Source organism: Notolabrus celidotus, chromosome 1, assembly GCF_009762535.1.
Source record: "Notolabrus celidotus isolate fNotCel1 chromosome 1, fNotCel1.pri, whole genome shotgun sequence".
NCBI classification, from domain to species: Eukaryota; Metazoa; Chordata; class Actinopteri; order Labriformes; family Labridae; genus Notolabrus; species Notolabrus celidotus.
In genome coordinates, this window is record NC_048272.1 from 15,256,104 (window position 1) to 15,268,015 (window position 11,912).

General features: G+C 39.4%; 1 long non-coding RNA gene across 1 annotated transcript; it reads right to left on the reverse strand.

Annotated features, from left to right (window-relative positions):
• Positions 1-7,213: 7,213 nt before the first annotated feature.
• On the reverse strand, positions 7,214-9,736 carry LOC117819144. The gene is made up of 2 exons (XR_004632467.1): positions 9,553-9,736; positions 7,214-8,107 (listed from the first exon to the last, which is right to left on the reverse strand). It is a non-coding gene; the product is annotated as an uncharacterized LOC117819144 (long non-coding RNA).
• Positions 9,737-11,912: the final 2,176 nt, after the last annotated feature.

The window sequence follows — 11,912 nt, forward strand, 5'->3', positions numbered from 1 at the left end:
GAAGCGTAACAAGCTCGCCTCGGCTCACACGTGACTTTCTTTTTTTCTTCTTAGCATTTGGAGCTGAAAGGATTGGACTCCAGACAACAGTCTTCAGAGAACTTAACGATCGTGCCATCTGGAGGCAGGGTAGTGTTGTAGCCACTGATATCGATCATCTTTTTACACTTTTGCTCTCACAGATGGTAAAAGGAAAACCGCCATCTGGGTGCAGGTGTCGGTGCTTTTGAAAAATGAAAAGCAGCCACAACAAAATATCCATAAAAATACTTGTCCTGACACTTCTTTAAGTTAACTTTAATAAGAGGTTTTAATGTGCGGAACTTTTAAGATGAAAAGTAGCTGCTCTGCTGCTGTGTAAGGGAGTGTGTGTGGACATTTATCCGTGCACATGTATGTAACCTGAGGGCTTAAAAGTTTCAGACAAAATGCAATTTCCCTTGCTAGAATATATTTGCCTTCAGATACATCCTTTAGAGTATTTTCTACCTTTTGCACAGAAAATACCAGTAAAAATATATATAGTAATGCGTATCTTGTTTGTGCATTTTCTTTCATGGTTGTCATCTCACATGAATGACTGTCAAGTGTGCAACATCAGCTTCATCTTTGCAGAGAACCTCAAAGTCATAAGCATGCATTTCTTGGACTCCATGACAATGCTGCCATCAAGTGGTTGATGTGTTCTACTACACCATTCACATCTCTTGGTCTTATGCTCTTGGTTATCATCATCAACAGCAGCATAATCATCATCATCATCATCATCATCATCATCATCATTATCATTACAGTAATGCCACCATTAGGCCACCTCCTCTACTTTTGTCTCCCCCAGAAGCAGCTGTCCAATTTATCACAAAGCACATAGTCCATAATGCACCACTGCCAAATGGGTCACTGAGAGGTGTGTGTCCTCATAATTCCTCAGTTTATTTGCATTACAGTTGCATTTCACATATGGAGTCCCTCCAAGTGGAGCAGGAAATATGTAAATACTCATGATCTTTGACATGAGTCAGGAAGAAATTTCACATACCAGTAACGGGCTTTCTGGCCAGTAGATGTCGCTGTTCACCATTAGGTCTCGATGGCAGCAGTGAAGCACACCTGCATCATGAAGAACATGTGCTTCAGTAAACAGTCACAGCAGTTGGAGTGTATGGAAACAAACACAGGATCATCCTTGTTGTTGTTTATGCGCTTCCTCCTCACTGCAATCATGGAATCCGAACCAGCTGCAGGGGTAGACTCGTACAGAGAACATACAGGTGTTTACTGCAGAGCTGACTGCATTCAGGTGACTGGAGCCCTGCCATACTGTCTAAGTGGATTGTTATATAATGCTGAGAGTGTCTATGGAACTTTAATTGATAGTGTGTGAAAACACTTCAGCGTAGTAAGGGTTCATTATTAAAGAGTGATGCCTTGATGTTACTCTTCCTTTTTTTTTTTACCCCCAATATGGATGTTGATACCAAGTCTTGTGTATTTTCTGACACAGTTTCTCTCTCAAATACCATTGCACATAGATAACATACATTTATTTGGCTTTGACTAACATTATGTAAAAGAGTTTATCATGTCTGTTAATCAACTTGCCATAATGTGAGATTCATGCAGCAATTTATAATAATGGCTCAAGGGCGCCCTCCCTTGGTTAAGTTAAACATAGTGCCTCCTCCTCGATTGGCAGCCTTGCCAGTAAATGACAGACATGCCTGAGGTGAGTCACACCAATGTGTACAAATGCTGTGTATTCATGTCTGTATCTGTTTGTACTCAAAATGCAGTCATAAATGTAACTGTTGTTGAGGGGAGACTGTTGACTTAACTCGAGGGAGTGGTTATAGTAACTTTTACATGCTAATAGCCCACTATTAGCCCACTGTTTAATTAGCTGTACTTATTCTGTTCCTGTTCAGGTAACAGATGGCAGCATACACAGACAATCAAGCCTCTCGTTCATCATGCTTCACACAGCACAGGGTCAAGGGGTCTACTGAACTAGAGACTTGTGCATTTAGTTGATTAAACCATTAAATGTCATCACTCTTGCTAGTTAGCACCAGAGTTACTTATTGGTTTGATGAGTCGTCATTATTTTGATCACTTTAGGCCGGAAATGCCGGTCATATGTTGTGTTAGAGCTAAAGAGCAGCTACCTCCCTCTAGCTGGGGCTGTAGCTTTGGTTAATGGTTGCCCAGAGGAAAGTTTTACTGCTCAAGGCTTTCTCTTCTAAGTCTCCGGAGACAAAATTGAGATTCTCACTTCAGCCTCATTCAAGTTTCAAATAGTTCTCATTGGTTTCTCATTAGTTTCTCCTAAAATTCATTAGGAGAAATAGTTGAGACCATGACATGAGTCTTACTTGAGACCTAAATGAGAGATCTCATTAATGGCTAATTTTCCTCTCTTTTTGAAAATAATTTTTTGGCCTTTATTTGACAGGACAGCTGAAGAGAGACAGGAAATGTGGGGAGTAGTGAGCGGGGAAGACATGCAGGAAATGGTTGACCAGCCGGGAATTGAACCGGCGACCTCTGTGACGAGGACTGTAGCCTCTGTATGTGGGGTGCTTAGACCACTAGGCCACCAGCGCCCAAATTAATCCACCCCTTTAATTGCAATAATCTGGCTAAATCTTGTCAGCCCTTTTGCGGCCCATATTTTAAATAAATCATCTGTCATACCTGGTATGAAATCTCTATCTTTTGCAATTTCTCTCAAAGACACTAAATCTTTGTGAAGTTGTTTTGTTCCAAACAGACTTGTAAAGGAAGGACCATATTGTGAAGTCAAAGAAGAGATCATTTGACATCTAAATAGCTGATCTTGCAAGTGGTTCAAATGTTTTAATGAGAATTGTAAGTTTGTGGACGATTACATTGAAATCTTAATTTTGCAGGGCACTATAAATGTTCATGAAAAGATGAGCTCAGGCTCTTTCTTTGCTCCATCTGAGCTCAGCTTGAGACATAAAAACTGAGTCTGACAAAAACAAATGGATGAGGTTAGATTGAGACAATTGAGAGAGTTCCCTGATTTCTCCACCTGAGATCAAAAGGAGTCACAACACTTGAGAAATACCTGAGAATCATTTCAGATTTTGACGAGATCTCCTTTTGAACTGAAAGGGAGACTAAGCTGAGACTTTTTTGCAACTTTTTTTTCTGGAGGCAAGAATGAGAAACAGGAGACATAAGCTATAGTCTCATTTTGCTTTCAAACAGATCTCATTGCTGTCTAGGAGACATAAATGAAACACTTTTGAGATCTCCTCTCTAAATTTCTTTTCCTATGGGTGCTGACATACTGCTATAATGCTCTACCACACAGATGTAAACAAACGCAGATAAGCATCTTTTAGCATGCTGTGGTTTGACTGTATTTTGATTTGGAAAATTTGGATAAAGTTATATGTAGGCTGTGACTGGTTAAACTGGCATATAACCAATCCACCATGGCAATGTGTGATGAGCACAGACATGTGGATGTTTACCTGTGAGGAGGACTGAAGGCTAATGGTCCTAGCTCTGCTAATGTTAGTCACACTCAGCAAACCAGCGCAGACTCTATGACCTCATGTTTAGCCAGGTTAAACAAATTGTGCTCAATTTTGACAATTTTCTTCTTTTTTCCCCCCGCCTTTTAATTAGACAGGATAGCTGGAGAGAGACAGTAAATGTTGGGGGTAGAGATTGGGGGAGGACATGCAGTGAATGGTCGACCAGACGGGAGTCGAACCGGCGACCTCTGTGACGAGGACTGTAGCATCTGGGGAGCTTAGACCGCTAGGCCACCTGCGCCCCACTTGACTGTTTTCTGAGTGTTTTCTTACATTTACACTAGTCAGCGAGCCTGTATTGAAATTTCAGTTCAACCAGTTAGAAAATCAGATGCTCCGCAACACCCCTATATTGAAACAGACATCTGCTGTGTTGTGCAACTGAGTGAAGTTACAATTACTCTCTCTGCTGCTTTTTATTTGTGGTTGTGAAATGATAATTTTCACATTAGTGGATTTTTAGCGGGCTAACTGGCAATGGTATCTGCTTAATCCATTGATTCACACACTCACCAAAAAACCATTTCACATTTAAAGGCTGTTTTGGAGCACAGTCATGGTTCAGGCATATGTTTTGGTTAATATATTTTCTTTGTGTGTTTTTGTGATGGTGTGCATCAATTTACAGTATTTATTCTACTAAGACAAATGCACATTTTCCATTAATTTGCATTGAAAGGTTTCCAGACTGTTGTCCTTATGAATGCATTTTGGTAGTCCTTTTTCTTAAATTGATCACTTGGCTCATGTGGTTTTAGTAACATGTTCCAGAACTCTTTGAAGATTTTTTTCATCTAAGTTACATGTGGACACTCTTGTTTTCTATTAGAAAGGGCTCGTTGACGTTCATTTTTTTGGGTGCATGATGCACGTCCTACAGCCTGGAGGTTAGATCTTGATTTCTTATATATCCATAGATGATTTGTTATGATTGAAACCACTAAAATAAATCCTGGAGTACTAAATAATTGAGATTGCCCTGTTCCTTTTTCCCAGCACCAGCCATAAAATGTTCATAACATGTTCCGATGTTTGCATACTGCTCAGTTTGTTTGTGTGAGGCTGTGTGAGCACATATTCGCACTCAAGTGGAGAACAGCAATGCAAACTGTATTAAGCTGTTCAATCCCTAGCCTACAGTACCGTCACTCGCTTTGTTTTGTCTCCACCGGGCCAATATGTGGTGACTGTAATCATGCTCAGAGACAGAGACGGAGAGAGACAGAATTGCTCAGATCCATCTGGCCCTCACCTGCAGACTAGAGCATGCCCTGAGGCTGCACAGCCTGTTAGAGTACGCAGTGTGAGGAGAGTGTGTGAGGCCCGCAGTCAAACCCAGTCACACTAGCACTCAGAGGGATCACAGTCAGTAACAGAAATAATGCTGCGCTCAAGCAGCAATCAAAGACGTTTTTCATCTTTCCCTGCAGTAATTTTCATTGAAGAACATCAAAAGAATCCATTTCTATTCCTCCCCCTCTGAGAGTGTGTGTCACACTACGTTTGAACTCAGATACTTGTTGGTGTGTCTGTTCATTTTCTTCCACTCAAAGATTTGTGTTTATATTTAGCTGTCCATTCACCTGTTGTGTATATTAACTCCAGGTTCCAGTCTTTCTACATTTTCCAAGCTCCACATGAAAGTGTAGGTCTTTATAAAAGTCCCTGGGCATTGTTAAATCCTGGCAGCATGGTGTGTGTTTACGCTAAGTTGAAGCATAGAAGTGAAAGTAAACACTTAGTTAGATGATCATTCCTCCTGGCTCTATGGCTTGCCAACAGTTCCTTTGGCTTTTCTCTTTTTGGAGAACTTTTCAGTTTGTTAACCATGTGTCACCATGAAAACACTCAGCAGTTATAATGACAAGGGGTTTTCAACACAAGGAGAGCAATGTGTGCATAAACCTGAACTAGAAAAGTGTTATTCTAGGTTTAAACTAAACTTCAATTTAGTAACTTCAACCAATGAACTGAAATCAATCATTGTTTTTATTACTACTATACATGTGATACTACAAGGGAGGCTAAGAGCCAAGATAAGGAGAAAAAAATAGATTTTTAGAATATTACTAGAATAAAGTTGTAGGTAAAAAAAAAAAGGAAATTGTTATTTTATTAGAATAAAGGCGCTATTTGAGTCTTTGGTTAGCTTGTATGTTATTTTAAAGCATTATTTGGGAAGAGCAGCCAGCTGCCTGTGCTGCAATGAGAGATGTGAAGCATCTTTTAAAGTAACACTTTAATTTTATAAAGAGCAAATTACTCAATCTTTAGCACATCAGCACCACATTTTCATAAGTATCTAGTCTATGGAAATTTGTGCAAAAACGATCATATACTGTATATTTATTTGGTGCCCTCTGTGGGCATAACAGTACAGTACAGTACATCTTAACTCTTTACTGATCTTGTTCTACACATGTGTAAGAAGTGATTTTTACTAAATGCTCATCCTGCAGTCAAATGCATCACTGTTGCTGCATCTTTGTCATGAAAAAAGGCAGAAAAAGTATCTTTATGCAGCGTCACTTCCTCTGACACCTACCTCCAGCGATCAGTTTCAGACGTTTAAAAACTATTTAGAAATAATAAGTCTTGTTGTTGATGGTTGTTTGTTTTTGAATGTTGTATAGAGGTATCAGTATTAATTTCAGGCTGTTTCATGACTCCTCGGTAGCTTGTAGGTCTGTGTTTTTAAGTTTGAGTACTGGTGGAACAATCTTTAAAATGACATTTTTGTGCATATTTTCTGTAGTATTCTCTCTGTTTTATGGAAGTTACTTAAACAGTATGTGTTCTATTGTTTACTTGTCTGTTCTTTTTTATTTCTATGCTCATTGCCTTGCATCAAAACACCCAAATTAATTCATTGAATGTTTAACCTACTTGGAAAAACTCTGATTCCAATTGTGGTAGACTAACTGAAGTCTGACCCATCTCACTGGAATGTCAATTAAAGTCAGTCTTACTTAAGTGTCTTACTTTAAAACTGTAAGATGTTTTTGTGATGAACTGAATAGAGACAAAAAACTGCATTTATTTACTCATTGAAAGAATAAAAATACTTTGATCCTCATCAGAACACAAAAATTAGTCATGCCACTCTGTTAATTTGTTTCAGCTGAACTATGATGATAGTTGTGCAGGCACATCTGCCTCCTCTGTTTTCAGTGTCTTTGAAGTAGTGAGGAATATAGAGTATGACACAGCATAAACACAGATAATTAATTGAATGAATGAATAAATAACATGAAATAAATTGAGCGACTTTCTTCAATGTGGTTCTGAAATGTTGGAACCCACTTAAGAAGAGTTGTGATCAGCACTCAGAGGATGAGTTCTGACATTGCTGGCTTTGCTTTAAGACACAATGGAAAATATTTCAGTGTGGCCGACACAGAAAAAGAGTAGAGAAGGAGCCCAGTCACAGTCTTAGTCTCATCCTGGCTCAACCACAAGGGTGCGTGATGTTGGATCCTTTGATGCCAGGCCTGTTTACATGACATAATGATGCCCATGCTGTCAGTTTAAAGCATTCGATACTCTCCCAGAAGACACTCATCAGAGATTCACAGATGGTGTGTGTGGCGATGGAAATGTGCCTCATTATCATGGGTAAAATTATATGAACTAAGACTGTAGTCTTTACTGTAACTCTGTGTTTATTGTCATGTGTGTTCTGGGAAGAAAAAACATGAATTGAGACCACGTTACAGAGAGAGACGATTACAGAAACCCATTTCACAAAAGTCCAACATGCGATGTAAGATGCCATGTAGTGTGTGAAGACCCACTTTGGAGCCTGACTGCTGAGAGCTATGTTTACTATAGGTGGAACAATTTGTCAAACAATGACACAACAAGTGCAGATTTAGGGAGATGTGCTGGTTTGCGGCCTGGAGCACTCTTCCTCCGAGCCTTTCTTGTTCTTTATGCAGTAAATATATGAAGATATGCGTTTGCATGTGCATGCATGCGTGCTTGCAAACATGCATATCATAGTTACACGTTTTCCTCATGTGGTCACAAAGGAGCATTTTTGATGGGTTTAAGGCACGTAGTTTGTTCTGACAAACCAGATTTGAAGTTTGACCAGCAGCAGTCATACAATGGGAACTTATTTCAGAGGAAGGCAGACTTTATGACATTGTCTGCTGTATTACATGTAAGTGACTTTGAGTTCCATATTTTGCTGCATGGGTGGTCTCAATGGGACTAAAAGGACTGCTGTAGCCACTGAGCTTGAGGTTTATTCCATAGCTTTACACTATGTGCATTGTGTTTTGTTATGCTTTGTAATGTCTCTGAATCTTCAAGAGTCACAATTTTGCAAAATGATCCCAGCTGAGGCTATCACTAAGGAGATTTAACTGTTTATGGTGACCCAGCAGGTGATATCTCATTAGCTAACACTACAATGAGTCGAGTTCAGAAGAAGAGCTCTGGTGTCACAGGTCGTGTTTTTGGCCTGAGGCAGAGGAGGAGCTGAATCTGACCCCAGAGTCTGGGTCCACCGGTTGGACTTTCCCTCCGGATCCCTGAGGGCAGAAAAACAGAGGGGAAATATATAACAAGTAGCCAAGTCAGAGCTGATGTATCCAAGTGTATTTTGCTTAAGATGTATTTCTTTAAGGCCAGGGTTCAATCAGATAAGAGAATTGTAGGAAAAGCATGTATTAGCTGATCTTAGATTTTTGATACTGAGGGGATCCTCATGAATGTGTTCATCAACAGATGCTAAGGTTTTTGATTGAGGCAGTGACCTGTTTTAGGTTTATGAAGAAGGAGAAGGAGAACTATTTGACAAGGATGAAACAGTATCCTTTTGAAAGTGAAAATGAAAGGGGAAAAGTAACTTGAAGAGAATGAGTGAGAGAGTACAGGAAGAATGAGGAGTGAGTAGAGGGTTCAAAAAGGTCGGCAAACCCCTAAAATCACTCCCTGGACTTTTTTCGTTTGAATGAAATGCCCTAAAGGAAACATTTACTCAAAATGGGCCACTCTCAAATGAAAATTTTCAAATTTAGGAAAAAAATGTGTAAATATTCCTATAATTTGAACTACGCATTAATAAGGGACGGCATTACTTTAGTAGCTGCATTAACTGTCACAGTCAATACACCATATCTTTCATTAAAAACAAGAACATTCAGGTTGAAAAATTACACAAAAATACATCCATGAGTTTCTAAAACGCACGTAAAGCTCCTGTGCGAAACATTTAGGTTACATCTCTATTGGTGCCCCCCCTGCAGACAAAGTGTGCATTTAGTTTCAATGCCGATTTCTCTTTTAAATCCTGTTAACATACTGTAAATAAAATTCAATCCTTCGTAATTTAAAATGTCTAACATGCAGCTTGAAATGCATCTTTGGTGTCTAAAGTTTTATAAAAAATGTGTTTTGATCTGAACTTAATGAAACATAGGCGTAGTCTCTGTGATATCACGCATCAGATTCTGACTATAGGTTTTTGAAGCCCAGTCATGGCGGGTGCCATGTTGGAATTACAGACTCAATCTAACTTCGAATAATCTTAGACACAAGCAGAGGTAGAGCTGAGGCAGGCTTTTAGCCTCCTGGCAAACAGCAACAATGCGCTTATAAACAAGAACACAAATAAATATTCAATATATAAGAAGTTGATTGTAAGGCTAAAAACTTGAATAAACATAAATAGCAGCCAATATCATATCCTTTTTCAAGAGAAATGAACAAAGAAACCAAACTCTTGTATTCTGGTGTTAGAGGCCACAACAAGAGCTTCTCTGCATGTGAAAAAAACGTGTTACTTGTTTGTCACGCTCATGCATATCCAACACTCTACATTCTGTTGAGTCTCAGTCCCCCCCCCCCACTGCCAGAACATGTCCCAAATGGCTAAACACATGATAAAATGTAGCAGAAAAGGCCTTGTTCTCCTTTAAAGTACAATATGTCTGCTTACCACCTGGGTAGGCAGAAACAAAGAACTATGACTAACCATTTAGCACCTCAGCTTCCTGTCCTCCGTCACCCCATTCAGTCTCCCAGCAGAGCTCTGATGGTTGAACGTTGGACATGAGTTCCAGCTCTCTGACAGCTCTGTGGCGCTTGTGGTTTCTCTCTGCCTCTGAAGTTCCTGCAGATTAAACGATGGGAAAGAGAGGAACACACACTGTGCTAAGTGTGTATGCATTTTTAGCGGTTTCCTCTTAACTCTGGAGCTATTTTTAAATGTTTGATTATGCCATCATGCAGTCACAATTTGACACAATGCAAGAGCAGAGTGAGAGCAGATGATGGAGGATGTTGGCAGCATTTGAACGTCATGTATCGACTGTCATGCAGGACAGATGCTGGTTTATGGAGGGTGAATGAGTCACTTTCATTGACTATAAAAAGCTTTAATAAAGTTCTGAGTTTGTACATGTGCATGCCTGAGATTTATTGGCAATGAGAATATGGAAAGAATCAGAAGTCAACACATGGAGGCATTTTTACAGTCCCCCATTCCCAGTAAGTCACACACAATTGATTTCTCACTTTGTCACTTCATCGCAGAGCAAAACAATTCATTTATTCGAACATCAAAGGACCAAACTCTTAAACACCCTCACTCCATGTTACTCAAATGTTAGACCATTTCCTTCTTCACCAGCTTTACTTTAGACATAGGAAAGAACTTTAAGGATTGAAGTGAGCAAACATTCCGAAATCTGGAGGACGTGGACTTGTAAGAAAGATATCTGCAGTAGCACTTTAAACCAAGTGAATATGCACAATGACTGATGAAGTGAGATACTCTGCAAAAACAGATCGAAAACCTGGCACAAGCCAAACAGCATTGTTGCATGTCAAAATTTAATAGATATCAAAATATCAAACCAATAAAATGATCTCTACTGGATCTCTTTGTTGCAAAATGTCAGGCACATAATAAAAACATGATGCTGCGTGCCAGAAAACCTCCTGTTTGAACATCTGGGAGTAAAATTTTACAACATTTTATGATTAAACCTAAAAGGGTTGCCAGTTATTTTATAAAGCTTTTATTTTGACAATGCATAAAACACCACTTAGTAATGATTGGCATGAGAACTGGGCAATGTTTGAACTTACCCACGCTGGTAAAAAATTCTGCAGATACAGAATGTAGTTAACTTTTCCTCAGAAATTAGCCCTGCAGACCTCTTGATAACACTCCGGCTGTGTCCAGAACCACATCATATGATGCAGACTAAGGCTCTGTCTATATGGAAATGTTTAAAGTACAAAACGGTAGACTACTGTTTTGTTTGACTGTTCATCTACATGAAAACAATGTATTGGGCAACTGAAAATGCAAACTTTTGAAAACGGGTTACAGAGTGGAAATTTTTGAAAAATCAAAACAAGTGATACTCTGATGCTCCAACAATGGTGACACCACAGCCAAATTCACACATGGTTATTACGTTTCCAGTCAAATAGCCATGCATGAGTAGGACGACAATAATAACAATGGTGGACTAGCAAGCTGTGTTTGTGCTGCTGACTGTACTGATATTATTAACGCTTCTCCAGAGACGTTTACTATGATGTCTTGGGCTTCTATTTTTAGGCCATCCCAATGATGGTGCTAGCATGGCCATTGTAGCTCAAACCAGAAATTGTCACTAGCATTGTGCATTAATATGACGTAGACAGCCTACCAGCCATCAAGTTAGTTGGCAGTGTGTGATACATGCTGTCTTAGTATGTAGTATGTAGTACGAGTACGTGGCTTTGGACACAGCCAAGCACTTAGTTCTCATCACTCGGAATAACTCAGAAAGAAGCTAAATGGACCAACCACAGCCAATGTTAGTAAGCTAGCTTTAATCAGTAATTACGTCACCATCCTTCTGCTACAATCATATTTACTAACCTGAAACTGTAAATGCCTGCAGTTGAATTGATGACAATGCTACTGACCCACTTTCTGCCGATGGTTCAAAACATGGCATGCTATGAAAGTCTCTCCTTGAAATTTGAATGTTCATTAAATCAGTCCTCAAACTGATTAGTGAGCATACTTGCTCACCATAATGAGACTATTAAATGTAATTTAGCAGTTCAGACTAGATAATAGACAGTTACTTTCCTCTTTAAGAAAACGTTCTCCTTGACTTGCAGGTTCAGTGAGAGTACCAGGGGGGATGAAGAGTTAAAGTTTTTGGATAATCAAAATATTTTGGGCTTTTAAGAAAACATTCAGGGGTTGTGTCCAATAAGCTGGCCATCTGTTGTGTCAATTAGATATTTTTCAAGGCAGCAGTGGTGAACTTAAGAAGCTCATAGTCTCCTCTCATGTGCTGTTTAGGGTGGCCTATGCAATGGTGT